Source organism: Euphorbia lathyris, chromosome 1 (genome assembly GCF_963576675.1).
Source record: "Euphorbia lathyris chromosome 1, ddEupLath1.1, whole genome shotgun sequence".
Taxonomy (NCBI): domain Eukaryota; kingdom Viridiplantae; phylum Streptophyta; class Magnoliopsida; order Malpighiales; family Euphorbiaceae; genus Euphorbia; species Euphorbia lathyris.
Window position 1 is genome coordinate 57122708 of NC_088910.1, and position 17288 is coordinate 57139995.

Consider the following 17288-nt stretch of genomic DNA (forward strand, 5'->3'; position numbering starts at 1 on the left):
AGAATTTGAAAAATAAATATGTTAGTAATTGAAAATTAATAAAATATAAAAGTTTGAATAAGTATGAATAAACCTATATTCGAAATAAAACACGAAAAATTTAAAATTTTGTCGAAAATTTTGGCGTTCCCCGGCAACGGCGCCAAAAACTTATTGAGCGATTTCCGCAAGTGCACGGTATACGCTTGTAGTAATAAAAGATATCGATCCCACAGGGAATGTTTTTCGAAACAAAACTTATTTATAATCGGTTAAATTTACTTGAAGGTTTATAATATGGAAAATCATTTAATCGGTTTTGGTTTTGAAATTACTAGAATGAGAATTAGGTTAGAGTATGAAAATGTTAGAAAATATTCTGATTTAAGAATGAATTTGCAAGATAGGAACATTTAGTACTTTTTAGAAAAGTAAACAGATGTATTTGTTTGCATTAAGCAAAGAAAACAACTTTAAACTTTGTATGAATTATAAAGATGAAATAAATGACGGAACCTCTAATTATTTGGCTTTGAACATGACAAAACCCTATCCGGGATAATTGCCCTTAATCAAATTAAAACTCTTCCGAGATAATAATTTGCCTAAGTGTTCAACAAAGTTTCCTTGTAAAGATTTTGAATTAAATACGTTTTAATGAAACACCAGCATCAATCCACTTCGGATCCTTTACCAAAGTGCTGCATAAAAATCTATCGAATAGAACGGACTTTATTAGATGAAATATAAATTGATACAAGTTTACAGAGAACATGGAGCATGGAAACATTCGACGGCTTGCAAGTGAACGGGTTGTCAATCCTTTCCTTGGGTTTCGTTAGAGTTTGTCAGGCTCCGGGGCGGATCCTCTACTCAATCTTCTCGTTGAATCTTCGTAATAGAGACTGGGTCGGTCTACTACCAAAATGAAAACTAAACTGGAACAATGTCTAAACGCCACTAAACTTGTTATTATTGAATAAACAATGTGTGTACATCATATTGCTTTTTTACAGAATCGAAATCTAACTTCTGAATCACTTGACTCGGAATTTCTGCATAAATTCTATACTAATCTCTTTCTTCTACATATCTTCAACTCTCCATCAACTCTTTATTTATAGATGTTGAAGAGTCTTGATTGAAGTGTTGTGTCCGTTGTGAAGGATCGTATCCGTTGCGAAAGGACGTCTTTATCCACCCGAACAATCGTGTTTCGTCGAAAACGAAAGTGTGCAACTAGGCTTCTACAGACTCCTGCTCGTACCGAGAATGTTAAATTCTCTACCGAGAATGGGGGAGCATCAATTGGTCTTCAAACGAAGGGAAGGAGAAGCTGAGGACGTGTGTCGCGACCGAGAATGTGGGGGCCGCGGTCGCGACACGGAACGTTTTTCACCTCTTTGGCTTTCGTTCGTGTCCTCGATTTGGCGTTATTAATTTCTGTCGTCTTCGACTCCTTTTGTAGGGTTTTTCTTCTATTTTTGAGCTCTTTTCGTTCCTATTTGGATTTTACCAAATATTTATGTACCTTACAAGAAATAAACATATTCGAGAGTAAAAGCTTTCTAAATAGTTATAAATAACATAAATTCGTAGCAATATTGATGTAATTATCGATGATATTTTAGGTATATTTTGGGCTTAACATCAGTCTAAGTATGCCAAAGAAATGTTAAAGAAATTTGATATGGAAGAATCTAAGCCCATATCTACCCCAATGGGCACTGACACTGTCCTTTGTGCTGACGAGAAAGGTAAGTCAGTAGATAGTAAATTATATCGAGGTATGATGGGCTCTCTACTTTATCTTACTGCTAGTAGACCTAACATTCAGTACTCAGTATGTTATTGCGCAAGATATCAAGCTGGCCCCAGGGAATCTCACCTTATAGCTGTAAAAAGAATTTTTAGATATTTGCAGAGCTCAGTTAATGCAGGTCTATCGTATCCAAATACAAATGACTTCACACTCATTGGATACACTGACGCTGACTATGGACGAGATAAGCTAGAGCGTAAGAGTACTTCAGGAGGATGTCACTTCCTTGGAAGCTGTCTAGTATCTTGGTTCAGCAAGAAGCAATCGTCAGTGGCCCTGTCAACAACTGAAGCTGAGTACATTGATGATGGAAGCTGTGTGGTCCAGGTCCTATGGATTAAGCAATAGCCGGAGGATTACGGAGTACAAACTGACACAATTGAATTCAAATGCGACAATGAGAGTGTTATTGACTTGTCCAAAAATCCAATCCAACACAGCAGGATGAATCATGTTAGCATTCGACATCACTTCATTAGAGATCATGTACTCAAAGGGGAAATCAAGCTGACCTACGTACCAACAGATGAACAACTTGCGGATATCTTTACGAAGCCTTTGGCTCGTGAGCAATTTAACATACTAAGGGAAGCTATCGGTATGTCTAATCCTCTTCAATAAAATACTATGCTTAAATTAAATGTTGAGTGATTATCATGCTGAGTGAGTTGTGCTAAATTAGTAACTATTGCATGCTGAGCTAAATATGAATTATATCACCCTATGCTGAGTAGACACACATATTGAGTGATTATCATAAACTGAGTTACTAAGCACACGAACATTCCTTCTACGTAAAACTGACTTCCTAGTATCTCAAAACGATTAGTATTCTCGAAACTGAGTAAAACTCTCATGCACAATAAATGCTAGCACGCGCATTAATAGCCACCTAGGATGACGTAGGCGCAATAATTAGAAAACACATGCGCCGAATGTGTCATAAATGCCAGGATAATTGTCGATTGATCATCTCGAGGTCAAACCGCCACTCCAATGTATCAGATCAACTCGGCATTTCTATAAATAGTGGACGAATTCCAACTTGTCTCTCTTTACATCTGAAATTTCGAGATGCATGGGTCAACTGTCCATTAGCTAAAAGACGAAATTGGCACTAAAAGACGAACCTATAGGAAGAAGACAAGCCTGACGCCTGCGGAATTCAGACGACAGGATTGGCCTGTAAATTCTGAATGCTGACCAAGGGAATGACGCAATAGATCCGTTTGAATCCAACGGATACTTCCAGATTCAAATCATTAGAGCTTCAGAATCAACTATAAAAGGACAAGTCCATCACTTGGACTAATTGCCGAAAAAATACAAGAGAAAAAGATATACATACAAAGCACATTCAAACAAGAAAAAGATCTTACACCAAATTTCCATTTCTGTGTAAAAGCTAGATCGAATTTGTATTCATCTAAAGTGTTCTTCATCTAGAAAGAACAAGTTTGTATCAATTGTAAAAATTGAGAGAGTGGTGCTGAGTACTCGGTTTTAAGTACTCAGCGGTAGACAGAAATCTGAGTGTTCGGTTATAGCGCTCAGTAGGAGTTGAGTAGACGAATAGAGGAAGGTACTCTTGCATAGTCAACTGCCTTGTAAACGGTTTGTGCTCTACCTTTAAAGAGCTCAGTATTGGATTGAAAAAGCCCGGAGGAATTCTAGGGACTGGACGTAGGCGGAGAGGCCGAACCAGGATAAGTCTGCTGAGTAATTTCTAACTCTCTCTCAGTATATATATATATATATATATATATATATATATATATATATGTGTGTGTGTGTGTGTGTGTGTGTGTGTGTGTTGCTTGATTAAATTGCTCAGGATATAAATTGTAAAAGCTGACACTGAGTAATCTTGGTGCTGAGTTGGAAGCTGACCTCAAGTGTTAATTCCCAACTCACAAGTAAAACAGTTCTAGTCAGTATCTGACTAAAGCTGTCTTACATCTCTCGGCCGTGCTGACCTAAACTAAGTTAAGTAACTTAAAAAATTGATTAAGTCAGCATACTTAAGCGAAAAAGTTACATTAGTTCCTAACCCCCCCCCCCCTTGGAACTAATCACACAGGACCAACAAAGGGGTCTATCCCTTTTTAACCGTAGGCATCTCGTCAATTCATATATCAGTAATCCGTTCCGGAGGGGTTTATCGTGGTTAAACCTCGATATACATATAACTTGCACTATGGGCCCACCCAAAGTGTCCGTCGGGATTCCACCCAAATGGAGACATCCGCCTTCACGGGGCCAATCCGAAGGCCTAGCCAATGCCCCGAGTGGCGCCGAGGTTTCCCTGAGTCTTGGCCAGCCAACACCATCCGAAAGGGTCTATCCCTTTTTAACAGTAGGCATCCTGTTAATTCATATATCTGTAATCCGTCCCGAAGGGGTTTATCGTGGCTAAACCTTGATATACATATAACTCACACTATGTGCCCACCCAAAGTGTCCATCGGGATTCCACCTGAACGGAGACATCCGCCTTCATGGGGCCAGTCCGAAGGCCTAGCCAATGCCTCTTGTGGCACCGAGGTTTCCTCGAGTCTCGGCCATCCAACCCCATCCGAAGGGGTCTATCCCTTTTTAACCGTAGGCATCCCGTCAATTCATATATATGTAATCCGTCCCAGAGGGGTTTATCATGGTTAAACCTCGATATATATATAACTCGCACTATGGGCCCACCCAAAGTGTCTGTCCAGATTCCACCCGAACAGAGACATCCGCCTCCCTTCCCGAAGGCCGGATGCCCGACTCTCCTAGTCCCTAGTGGACTAGGGTGGATCACTTAAACTAGTCCCGAAAACTGGCCCAGGGGTTGGCGGAGATCCAACGCCTTAGACCCTATCCCCCCTATAGTGTTTCTTATGCCGACTCCAGTCCCTTTGACAATGGACACTCATATGTTCCATTCGCCGCTCGTCGATGTTCTCCTCCAATCGACATAGTCGATAGGTCCGATCTTCCCGCCGCTGCCGTAACTCCTCGCTAAGGGCTTGGTCTACCACAATTCTGCTGCAAACCTTCCCCAATGTCTTTCCTACGCTAATGTCAATGCCTTGTCCGAAGCCACGGGCTGAGATTTGCCTACGGCCAAATCTCCGCTCGTGACATTCTCCCCCACTTGGATTATCAACGTCCTCGTTGATGGATTTGAAAGGAGAACTTCCCTTGAGCCAAAACGACGATCGAGGTTCCGCATGAATCGACCGCTACTTCAATCAGATCGGTTTTAGTTTGGAGAATGAAGCAGCGGCCGATTTATGTGGAACCTCGATCATCATTTTGGGTCAAGTGAAGTTCTCCTTTCAAATCCATCAACGAGGACGTTGATAATCCAAATGGGGGAGAATGTCACGGGCGGAGGTTTGGCCGTAGGTAAATCTCAGCCCGTGGCTTGAACCAAGGCATTGGCATTGGCGTAGGAAAGGCATCGGGGAAGGTTTGCGGCAGAATTGTGGAAGACCAAGCCCTCGGCAAGGAATTACAGTAGCGGTGGGAAGATCGGGCCCATTGACTATGTCGACTGGGGGAGAACATCGGCGAGTGGCGAATGGAACATATGAGTGTCCACTGGCGAAGGGACTGGAGTCGGCATAAGAAACACTATAATGGGGACAGGGTCTCAGGCGTCGGATCTCCGCCAACCCCTAGGCCAGTTGTCGGGACTGGTTTAAGTGATCCACCCTAGTCCACTAGGGACTAGGAGAGTCGGGCATCCAGCCTTCAGGAAGGAAGGCAGATGTCTCCGTTAGGGTGGAATCCCGACGGACACTTTGGGTGGGGCCATAGTGCGAGTTATATGTATATCGAGGTTTAACCACGATAAACCCCTCTAGTACGGATTACAGATATATGAATTGACGGGATGCCTACGGTTAAAAGGGGATAGACCCCTTCGGATGGTGTTGGCTGGCCGAGACTCGGGGAAACCTCGGTGCCACATGGGGCATTGGCTAGGCTTTCGGACTGGCCCCATGAAGGCGATGTCTACATTCGGGTGGCATCCTGACGGACACTTTGGGTGGGCCCATAGTGCGAGTTATATGTATATCGAGGTTTAACCACGATAAACCCCTCCCGGATGGATTACGGATATATGAATTGACGGGATGCCTACAGTTAAAAGGGGATAGACCCCTTCGGATGGTGTTGGCTGGCCGACACTCGGAGAAACCTCGGCGCCACATGGGGTATTGGCTAGGCCTTCGGACTGGCCCCGTGACAATAACCTACCAAATGATAAAATTTTACTTAAAATACATAAAACTATCCTATACAAAGTAATTTTGGGATGTAAAATCAATAAAATACTTACATGAAGAGCTTGGATATTGGATTGGTATATGAAATTGAAGGATTGTAAAGGATTGGAAGAAGGAAGAAAGAAAGAAAGAAAGAAACAGAGAAGGAAGAAGAAATGGCTAATTTGCTATATATATATATATATATATATATATATATATATATATATATATATTCCATATTGAAATAGTCTAGATATATAGAGGGTGGTGTAATGAGTCTAAATATATAAATGGGCATCCGAATTGGGCCAGATTTATAATTTATCCTTGTTATCTTTATATAATCTTTCATTAGATCCTCGAAATGCAAGATTATGTTTAGCAAAACATTTCATAAATGAAAATATTTTATGTAAAACTTGTCTCCAACCGTCTCTCTTTCATAATCTCTTCTTGCAAATGTTTATCGATCGTTTGATTATTATCTAATCTTACTCTCAATTCATTCCAAATAACATATTAGTCATATGCTAAGCACTAAGTTCATATATTCTTAATTCTTTTTCCTATTCGCGTGTCAAAATATTACTATTTTTTTAGTGATTACTTAATTATGCTACAAGACCATGTTATGAATAGTTGATTTACGCACGAATACATACTGATAACCCTCAAAATTCAAGAGAACTTTAGAAAAACGAAATATGTTTATTGAATAGCAAAAGCTAACTATTATAGCCGAAATTATTTCTTAAATAGCAAAAGAAAAACCCTAAAATTGATTCCTAAATGGAATAAAAAAGACATAAAAAGGAAAATTGTGCAAAATCCCCAAAAACGGTAGTTTGCAATTTTGAAGGCCTAAACAAATGAATTTGGTCAAAAAAAGCACGAATATCACATCAAAGCAGTGGGTTTTTCTCTTTGACTCGTTTCCATCCAAAATAGGGTGTAAAAACCCAAAACTCCAAAATTTGACAGAAATTACAAAACTACCATTGCACTAAAATTTATCGAATTGCTCCATAAACTAGCAAATCAATTCTTCAACAGTATCACTTACTCTCTGTCGGAAGTAACATCAGAAGAAAGTCCATAAGAAGCAATTTAATCCATTCTTTAGGGAATATCCACGAGGTCTAACACCTCATAGTGGCGACTCCGATAAGGAATTGAATACAAAACTTTCAGTTAAACTAGTTAATTAGATAAACAAAATTAATTAATACTTTTTAAATAGTAAAAGTAGCATCGAGGAAAAAAGTGTCTCGCACTGAGTACTCGGTTTCATGAGGGAAGTTTTAAAGTAAGAGTTAATTTAAGTAAGTCGTACTTTTGGCAATCCTTAGTGGTCTCGATGAAAGGTGGCTCTATCACACCAAATGTCGAGCAGCCTAATGAAGCTTCGAAAATATGAGTAAATCGTTTTCTTAATTATCTAATTAGTTATGATTTGTGTGTTTAATACTTAGACAACACCGAAATAACTAATTGTTAAAACTTTAAATTTGTCTAAATGGTTTTGCTTATTTGCATTCACTAGACTTCATATGAAGCACTTCTAATCCCTTTTTAGCCTTGATGTGCACGTAGTTGCTTTCCATATTCTCCTTGAGGCATGGAAGTAGGTGCATGTACATCACTTATAATCCAATATCGCTTACCATCATTTGACACTTAAGTGGGGAGACGTAGGTATATTTTGTTATAGGAGCCTTGATGTTAACACAAGCCTGTCGTTATTCAGTTCTTGAGGCAGCCATATCAATCTCTGCTAGGTTACCAAAACTTGTAAGTATATATCCTCTTCCTATGAATTGTATCCTTTGCCCTAATAAAATTGAGCATGGTGCTTTAGTTGTTATTTCGCCCTCCAATGTTGGACAACAGTTTGTTTAAGAGCTCTTGGTGAGGAGTGAGGAGTGGGAGTGGATCGAAGATTGGGTTATCCATATATGTGCTTCTTCGAGTAAGGATACTGCTAGTCGAGTTGCAGTCATCCTCTAGACGATTTGGCAACTGAGAAATGCTCAACTCCGCGGATGGCTAGCATAGAGCTCTGATTGAGGTTGTTAAGGAAATTTTGTTGTTCCTTTTGGATTTGAAAGTTGGGCAGAAAACGCATCTTTGCCCATAATTGAATAGTCAGGGGAGTCAAGGAGCTATGTGGAGAGATTGGTGATGGGTTCTTTGAAATGCAACGTTGACGTTACAATTTTCTAGGAAAATTCGGAATTTGCAATGGGTGCTGCTATCTGAGATATTATGGGTGATGTCATTAATGGTTATAGTTTTGTATCGAGTGGTGTAGTAACTGCTAAAGCTCTATCGAGGCTCTTGCCCATGAGTGTGGGAATGATCTTGAGAATATCCGACTTCTTCTACGTAATCATCAAGATTGTTCTATGATTTTTATCTCGAGATTAGTCAACGGTGCGGTTCATATCATGACCCGAAATGCTCGTTTCAATGCTAGTCTTTTTGGTTTTTTGTTATTTCTGTTTTCCTTGAAAGTGCTTGTACAAAGGATGTTTCTTCTTTTTCTTAATAAAGTGCTTTTTTTTCTCTCTAAAAAAAATATCCTAAATTTTTTTATACAATTTAGATCTTGATATTTTTAATAAATGGGTCCAAAAAATGAGATATGCTTGTTTATAATTTAGAATTTTAGACAATAACAAAACAAAAAATTGACATGCATATTATTTAGAATTGACTTGTAAAAAATAATAACCTAATGAACTCAAATTTAGTCATTATCTGAAACAAAGCCAAATAATCATGTAATTAGTGTATATTACAGTCCAAAACAGAACATATGGTGATGGTGATACTAATACTTATCAATCAAACAGTACCTATAATATTGTTATGAAAGAAAAAGTACTACATTTTTTATTACAAAATTGGAAGTCTTTGGGTCCCACTCCCACACACACTTAATCATAGTACATAGGTGCACGTGCAAAATAGGCCCCACATTGACCCGTTGACTTAGTATTCAAAGCTCAAAGACTTGCTTGGACCAACGACTGTGATGATGATCATCATTTGGAAGAAAATTAGCATCTTTGTGTATGAGATTAGGATCATGATTATTGTTATTAATGATCAGACATAAAGTATTTATGGAAAAATTACACAGAAATTCATCTCTTAAAAACTATTTACAACTATATCAAAACTATATCAAGTCATAATTTTGGATCATGTCGAACTAGTAAAAACAGTAAGTTTTAATATATTTTAAAAATTAGAATTTATAAATTAAAAATCTAGAATATATTTTTTAGAATGTATGATTTATAAATTGGAGTCTAGAATTTTTAAATTATGGTGTAAAATCACAATATATAAAGAATAATTATATATTAAAAATTAAGTTTTGTGATATGACTTAGTTGTAATATTTTACTTAATTATGATATTCATGTATTTGACTATTATCAAGATAATACAGACAACTTAACTTAAAATTGTAAATTAGGGATTGAAGGAGACATTAAATTGAATGGAGTGTTTGGAAACGAGCCCTTTTGTTTGTATTCCATGGATTAGCATGGCACCACATCTTGATACCAACGTTTCCTTCAACTGTCCCTCTCATTCTCAACTCACACCTGGGGAATATCTGCCAATTTTGACTTTATCATTATTAAAACTGGTACCCAAACAATGTGCTTCTCTTTCCCATTTTTGGTTCATGTTTTTCTTTGTGTTTTAAAGGAATGTCAGTTTGTAATGTTACTAGTTTTTCTTTCAAGGATATTGCTTTTATTAGGTCGAATTTGTTTCATTTAATTTGTTTTATTATACAGTGGTTAAACTATTAAGATTAGTTTAATTGCATAACTAAAAGAGTATATATTTTCTTGGTTTAATTATTAAAATCATGTTGATCATTTAATGAATAATTTGATTTTTTTAATGAACAATGCTAATTAACCAAAATGCTTGATCTTTTTAGAGAAAAGTTGTTAAAAACCAATTAGGAGATTTTTTTTCTGGTGAGAAAAAGAAGGCTAAACACCCGAACAGCAAAAAAAAAAAAAAAAAAAAAAAAAGTCAACCACGAACAACACGATTGAGACTCGTCCCACATATATCACCAAATAACGCATAACGCATCACACTCATGATGATCCAGGAAAAAAGAACTTGCGAAATTCGTCATCCAATCATGTCCTCGTGGTGGATGTGAGTGAATGTGAGCTCTCATTCTTGATTGCGGAGGTGATAACAACCATTAATAAGCCAAACAAGAGGGTGATAAAAAAGAACAACCCGAGTCCATCTACACCTTATTACAAACCAATTAGGAGATGACAATGAGAATGCATCCAAATAAAGTAGGAAACCTAACCCATTTTTTCCAAAAGAAATGAGAGTATTTTATATGCATGGAATTTTTTTCCAAGCACTAAGTTAGGGCTTTGCAGGCAGGATTTCCAGATGATCAAATATGGGTCCAACCAATTAATTGGCACTTAAAAAAGCAGATAGCTAATCAATTGTTATGATTGGAACATAGAGCTCATATAATTATGATTAGAACAAGTATAGGACAGTAGGACCATAGCTTTTACAAGTAAATTTAGGAGCAGCTAACTTTACTTGCATCCACACCCAATAAGCAATGAATTTGGTGGAATCTTGACAAAAGATAATTCCTTTTTAATTACAAAAAAAAATTGATAAAAGAAAGCAGTAGTTAAAAATACATGTAACGATAAGAATTTTAATTTGTCGATGGCATATTAAGTCTAGCACAAAGGGTAGGAGTCAAGATAGGTGGGGTAAGTAGACAAAACAATCCTACTAAGAGGATACCCATGCCCATATGAGTAGCAAATAATTGATGTTTTTGTACCACTACTTCTTTTTTAATCAACATATAATATACATAATTATACATGTTGCAAATGTCATGATAAAGGGTCACTCCTATATGCCTCTCTTTAAAAATAATTGGATACATTAATATCAAAGTGAAGTACATTAATAAAAGGAGGGAAATAACCACCCACATATGACAATTAAATCGACAGCCGCTGAATCCGGACACCCGAACAACAGAAAGTGTAACATAGTTCATTGACCATCAAGAAAAAGATACTTGGTAGTATCGAAAATAAATTAACAAGAATCTACAAACTAGATCCTTGAGACGATAAAGAGCCCCTGATCCTAAACTTTGATAATACACATTTAGAAGTCCAAAAAAGACTAATCCAAAGTGTACGCTCAAACCAATCATAATCATCCCTAAAAATACACTCTAAACAAAAACTGAAATGATCGACAAAACATGCAACATCAAAATTACAATTTAGCTAAAAATTAAGTGGAGGAGACTCATGATAGAGCGGAAGTACTTTCATAAGAAACTTAAAAAAAAAACTCAAAAATATCCTATCCCCACCTTTTCCCTCCCTGAGTTTCTTTCATTCATTGGGTTTGTTTTCTACCTAATATATCATCACTTATGATATTAATTTGAACCTACTCTGCAATTTTTTATTCTATACATGCATGATGAAGAATGATTCTATACTTTATGCCTATTCATTCCAAGGACAAATTAAATATACAAGTTGTATATGTTAACGTTAGTTAATAAGAGATATTATAAAAAAAAAAAAACAGAGTCCAACTCTAACATGAGACATTAGTCAAGGAGCTCCAAACCTGTATAATATGTTTTGATGATTATGAAGAATAAATTCTATCTCAAAAGCTGCCTGCCTCTTCAAGAGCTTAGGATTCCATGTCCACACACGTAACCCTTCTTTTTCTTTTTCGTTTTCTGCATATTTTATATTTTTATTTAACTTTTGCTTTCTCTTTATTTATATTAATATTTCTATTGAGCTCTTATTCACTACACATGCACATGTATTCAAAATTCTACAATCTAGTAAAACCACTTCATCCAACGACTGTAAACCATTGCATACAATAGCTTTTTTTTTTTGTAAAATGACAACAATTTTTTTTTTGTAAGTTATCCCTCTCCTATTTAGTAAGTTCACTGATTTTTGAACACAATTTTCATTTCTAATAAAAGTAGAAAAGACAACAACGGTAACCTGCTCTTCCTCTTTCTCCCGTTGGGTAAAATTGGAATGTGACTGATACCATAGTAGTAACCAGTCAATAAGGTAAAGATAAACACCCATGATGTCATGTTCTACTACATAGTACCAAAACGTTGTCAAAGTGGAGAGTTTTGTTACACAGGGGTCCTACTAACTCTTTTGTTGAATCATTTTGATCCCTTTAACACACGAGAAGCAGAGCTATACTATTTTGGTCTAAAAACTTTGGTTTCCCCCTACTCATTTTGTCACTTTGTTTTCATCTTTTTAGCTGGTACTCACTTAGGTTCAATCAGTCACTAAACAATATCTAATAGTAATTTAAGCTTTTTAATTTCCTTTAACCATAGTTAGATAGCCTCTAAGACTAAGTAAGAATGAATATCACAGTGCAAATCAATCTCTTTTCAGAATCCTTTTACTGATTTAACATCTTTTACAAGTATTAGAGAAAACTAGAACATTAAGTGGAAGGAACAATGCCAAGACAAGAAAAAAATTCCAAGATTAAAGCTAGCACTAACTAAAGAAAGGGAAATTTTTTATATAAAACAAAGATTTGCCACTAAAAGTTTCTTAAATATTAAATGTTAAATCTTTACTTTTTTTTTTTTTTTTTTGGTTAGAATTAAATCTTTACTTTAGTAAAGGGATAATAGACCTTTCACTTGATTAAAGGCCTATATGTTAAATGCAAAAGAGACAAGCTTATAGTTTTTGGGTAAGTATCAATTTAGCCTCCACGTATAAAATAGCACCAAAATAGACTTAACGTTTGAAAAAGATTACAAATTTAGACCTCCATAACGGAATGTGACACGCCATTCATATTACTTCGTTAAGTTCTGATAATTTTACGTGGAGTGAGAAGTCAAAACTTAACAGAGCAATATGAATGGCATGTCATATTTCGTTATCAATGCCTAAATCGGTACTCTTTTTTACACGTTAAGCCTACTTAGTGTTATTTTGTACGTAGAGCCCATATTGATATTTTTCCAAAAACCTTAGACCGATTTTAGTACCTTATCCCAATGCAAAATGACAATTTAACTGATAGTGCTAAAAACATAGGCTATTTTTCTAGTAAATATCTTATCAAATGGAAAGTTGCTCTCTGGTTATTTTTCATTGTTCAGAGGTGATTCTCAAAAGTTAAATAAAGAAGTTGTTAAATGAAACTAGTTCAAGATAACAAAAACTTTTCTTATATTAATTGATATGAAACCCTATTACCAAAATTTATAACACATATCAAATGAGCAAACAATAACAAGAGTATATCAGGAAATGAATCCCCCAGAAGATGGACACTTGCACTTTACCTCTATTTCCTGTCCCATCCCATGTAACAATCATGTATCAAGGAATTTATTTCAATGAAAAATGCATGTAGAACATATAAATATATAGGCAAATATAATAAATGCACAAAATCTCTACTCATTCTAATTGTCAAAGACCAAGTTGTAAGAGAGAAAAATCCTTACAATGTTTTACATAATGTAAAACATCATGAGAGATGCCTAATAAGTTAACAAATTTGTAGGGCTTGTGATGTCCCAAGAAAGGCCACATCCATATGGACCAACTTTACAAGAATATTCAGTAGAAAATGCTATATCTTTTTGTGCTAAGTTCTTTGAACCTTGTATCCATAGGCTCCATGGATGATTCTCACCCAATTAACATGGCAAAAAGCTAACTCTCTTAGGCAGCAGTAGCTGGAGGTTTTGGCATTAAGAAAAAGTAGCAGATAAATTATTTCACAAGTATGCATTTCTCTGCTCCGAGGCCAATAAATAGGTTGGAGGAAACACAATTGATCATAAAGCTTAATCTACAATATCCAGGACTGAATTTGTTCCTCTCCAATTAAGTTTTGATAACATCTATGTAAGTTTTGCTTTACAGCCTTCACTGTGCTGCCTGCTTAAATGTATCAGGCATTTCAAATGCTTGACAGTCAGCTGAAGTTGTCCGAGGATTTCCACTTCGTATAATGACAAATCATGATAACCATGGAACAGATCATTTCTATAGTTAATGGAAGAAAAAGTACCAGAGCTACATTTTTCTTTCAGAAAAGTGAGGATGGGAATTCAGGTACAGCTTCTGCATAATCTGCCCTTTTTTTTTTTTTGGTAGGGTTGGTAAACACTAGAACACAGCATGTAGGCCTCTTGGTGGCTCCAGCAGTGACAACTGGCAAGGTCCTAAATGGTAAATTGTCAAGCAGAAACTTAAAAACGCATCATGTCTGTTAAGAAAATTCTTCCACTTCAATAGTAGATTACCAAGAACTCAATAAATTAAATCAAGAATAGTTGGAGTGGTGATCTCTAAAATAACTAGAAGTGGAAACTTGCAAAAGCTACCATTAACAGTACAAACATGATAAAAGTTGGAACTGATTCCTTAAGCAATATGAATGTAAGTGTAGACGAATCTGGCAAGATGACAAGTTGTGGGATATAGCACAATGGTATCTCTTTATATACTAGTGGTTGGAAATATGCCTTAGTTCATGAACTAAACGTTTTATTTGATGCTTGATTTAAAGAAATAAGGTTGTTTTTAGCATGATTTGGACTTCGGAGTAGTTATGCTGTAGCGGATTATGCTTAGAAGTTATGTAAACATGATTGTTATGTTTTATCTATATATATTCAGTAATAAATAAGAATCTGTGCGTGCTTCAAAGTCTTAAGTAAGTTGGTCTCTTTTGACAGCTATCTCGTGTTTTATATCCTTGTTTTTTTTCATAATGTTATACTACAGTAGTGACTAGTGACTAAATTGATTCTATGATCAAGAATTAATGTGTTAATTAGTCTCTTCAAGACAAGATTCTTAAAATGTAAACTCAATATATGAACAAAAAAATATAGAAAAACAGAAACCGACTTTCTCATACAGAAATGGATTAAATCGTAAATCGAATACAATTTCATAAGAAAGAAAGTTACTTAAATGGCATCAAAGAAGGAAGGAAATAAAGTGGTGAATCCGAGATTAAGTTTTGAATTTGTTTTGATAGAACATGAATGCATCATGTATGGAACATCAGCCTCTTCATGTAAGATTGGAACTTGAGTTATGGCATCTAATAGTGAAGTGTTTGCTGCTTCTATGCATAAGAAGTTCCAAAAAAGGAATTGCTAACACATGAGAGCCATTTATCTATTAAGCTACAAATTCAGCACAACTAAAAGCTACAACAGCAAGGAGACATATATAAATGAAGCAAAAGGGGAAATTCTTGCTTCTTTTTTGTGAATAAGCTGCTGCTGGCAATCAAATAAAGCAGAATTCATGAAATAATACTAGAGCGTTTACATTTATCATCAAATTTCACAGACTTGTGCAATTTGATTTGGGATTTTCAACAAATATAAGTCTCCTAAACAAGAGAATGAGGGTAATTCATTCGCATACTTTAGAGCCTAATAGCTGCCTGTATAAACATTAATAAGCCTTTCACCATGGTTTGGTTGTGTTCTGCGTAAAGCAAGAGGTAACAACATATTGCATAAATTTCTTAAAAGGCACTGGACCAGAAAACAATTTAACATCCGAGTTTGATTAAAATAACGAAGGAGAAAAAGAAAAAGGCTGACCAATACCATTACTAACTATGATTCGAATTCCAAAACAATATATGATATCTGGATCATCCAAAGAATGAAGCCGAAAACAGATTTTCCGAAAGCATTCAAAAATTTAGAAATATGAACGGCAAAGGAAAAAAAAAACCCTTGAGTGGCCGCTCCCTCCACTCCTCTCTTCAATTCAAGCATTCAAATTGTATCCAAAATCGAACATGAAATTCATATTCAAGACAACAAGGAAATGAACAAGCAGTTACCAAATCGCTGGAGGAACTTCCGAGCTTGAGTATTTTTCTGGCTATTGGTTTGGCAAACAAACTTCTTTCAATCAGTTCTCAAAAAAAAAAAAAGAATAATAATCAAACTAGAATTATATACTATGATTTCAAAAATAAGATATGTGGCTGCTGGGATTTGAGCCCAGGTCTCTACGGCCACAACGTAGAATTCTTACCACTAAACTACAGCCACAACATGTTCATGCATGAAACAATGTGCTATGTGTAATATAACTAAACAAAAAAAAATTGAAGATTTGAATAAAAAAATGTTTCGCAGAAGTGTGGCTGCTGGGATTCGAGCCCAGGTCTCTACGGCCACAACGTAGAATTCTTACCACTAAACTACAGCCACAAGACATTCATAAATGATCAAAATTTTATTTAACTAATCATAATACAATTTTAATAAAATTATGTGTGGCTGCTGGGATTCGAGCCCAGGTCTCTACGGCCACAACGTAGAATTCTTACCACTAAACTACAGCCACAGGACGTGTCCAAGCATTACGTACAGTGAAATACTAATAATCAAAGTGTGATCACAAGATTCAAAACATTTTTTATTTTAATTTCATGTATCATTTCATTATATCTAAAAATACAAATGCACCACAAAATTTAGGAAGAATAAAACCTCACAAAAACTACTATAATGGGAAAGAGTTCAACTTTTAAAATTAATAGAGAAAATATAAGATTTTTAAGAAAGAGTTAACTTAGACTCTACTTACAAATCAATATAAATTTCAATATTTATCAAATATTGTAAGTAAAGTCTTATTAACAAAAGTTGACAATTGTATCGTTAATCTTTCACATTAGAAGTCCATATTTGTAGATAATTTTGATCAGCAAACAATTTTGATCCTTCCTTCTCATAAAAAACGCATCCAATCTATCAATTCCTACTTTAATTACTGATAATATTCATAATCGACTCCATCATAAGCAATGCAAGAACATATGAAGAAGGAAAAATATTGCTTTTTGTGATACTAATTGCAAAAGAAAATCCTTATGGGATCCCCTCAACTCGAGATGGTAAAGATTCTGTCTGATTCATTTACGAGGATGGATGAATCAGTCTCCGTTTTTAACATGTCCAGTTACAACCTTAAGCTTTTATCACAGAGGAACATTCACGGTGAGGAAGGGTTACAAATTTCTTATGAATCCTTTATTGCTATTCATGGTCAAACTTTTCCTTGGTGGTTTAAGTTCTAGAATAATTTTGTCCC

At 35.7% G+C, this 17288-nt stretch overlaps 3 non-coding genes across 3 annotated transcripts; all 3 read right to left on the minus strand.

The window, feature by feature from the left end:
- Nucleotides 1–16168: 16168 nt before the first annotated feature.
- TRNAH-GUG (transfer RNA histidin (anticodon GUG)) lies at nucleotides 16169–16240 on the minus strand. Its single transcript has one exon. It is a non-coding gene; the product is annotated as a tRNA-His (tRNA).
- A 90-nt stretch (nucleotides 16241–16330) lies between these two features.
- TRNAH-GUG (transfer RNA histidin (anticodon GUG)) lies at nucleotides 16331–16402 on the minus strand. Its single transcript has one exon. It is a non-coding gene; the product is annotated as a tRNA-His (tRNA).
- A 64-nt stretch (nucleotides 16403–16466) lies between these two features.
- Nucleotides 16467–16538, minus strand: TRNAH-GUG (transfer RNA histidin (anticodon GUG)). The gene has a single exon. It is a non-coding gene; the product is annotated as a tRNA-His (tRNA).
- Between the last annotated feature and the right edge of the window lie 750 nt (nucleotides 16539–17288).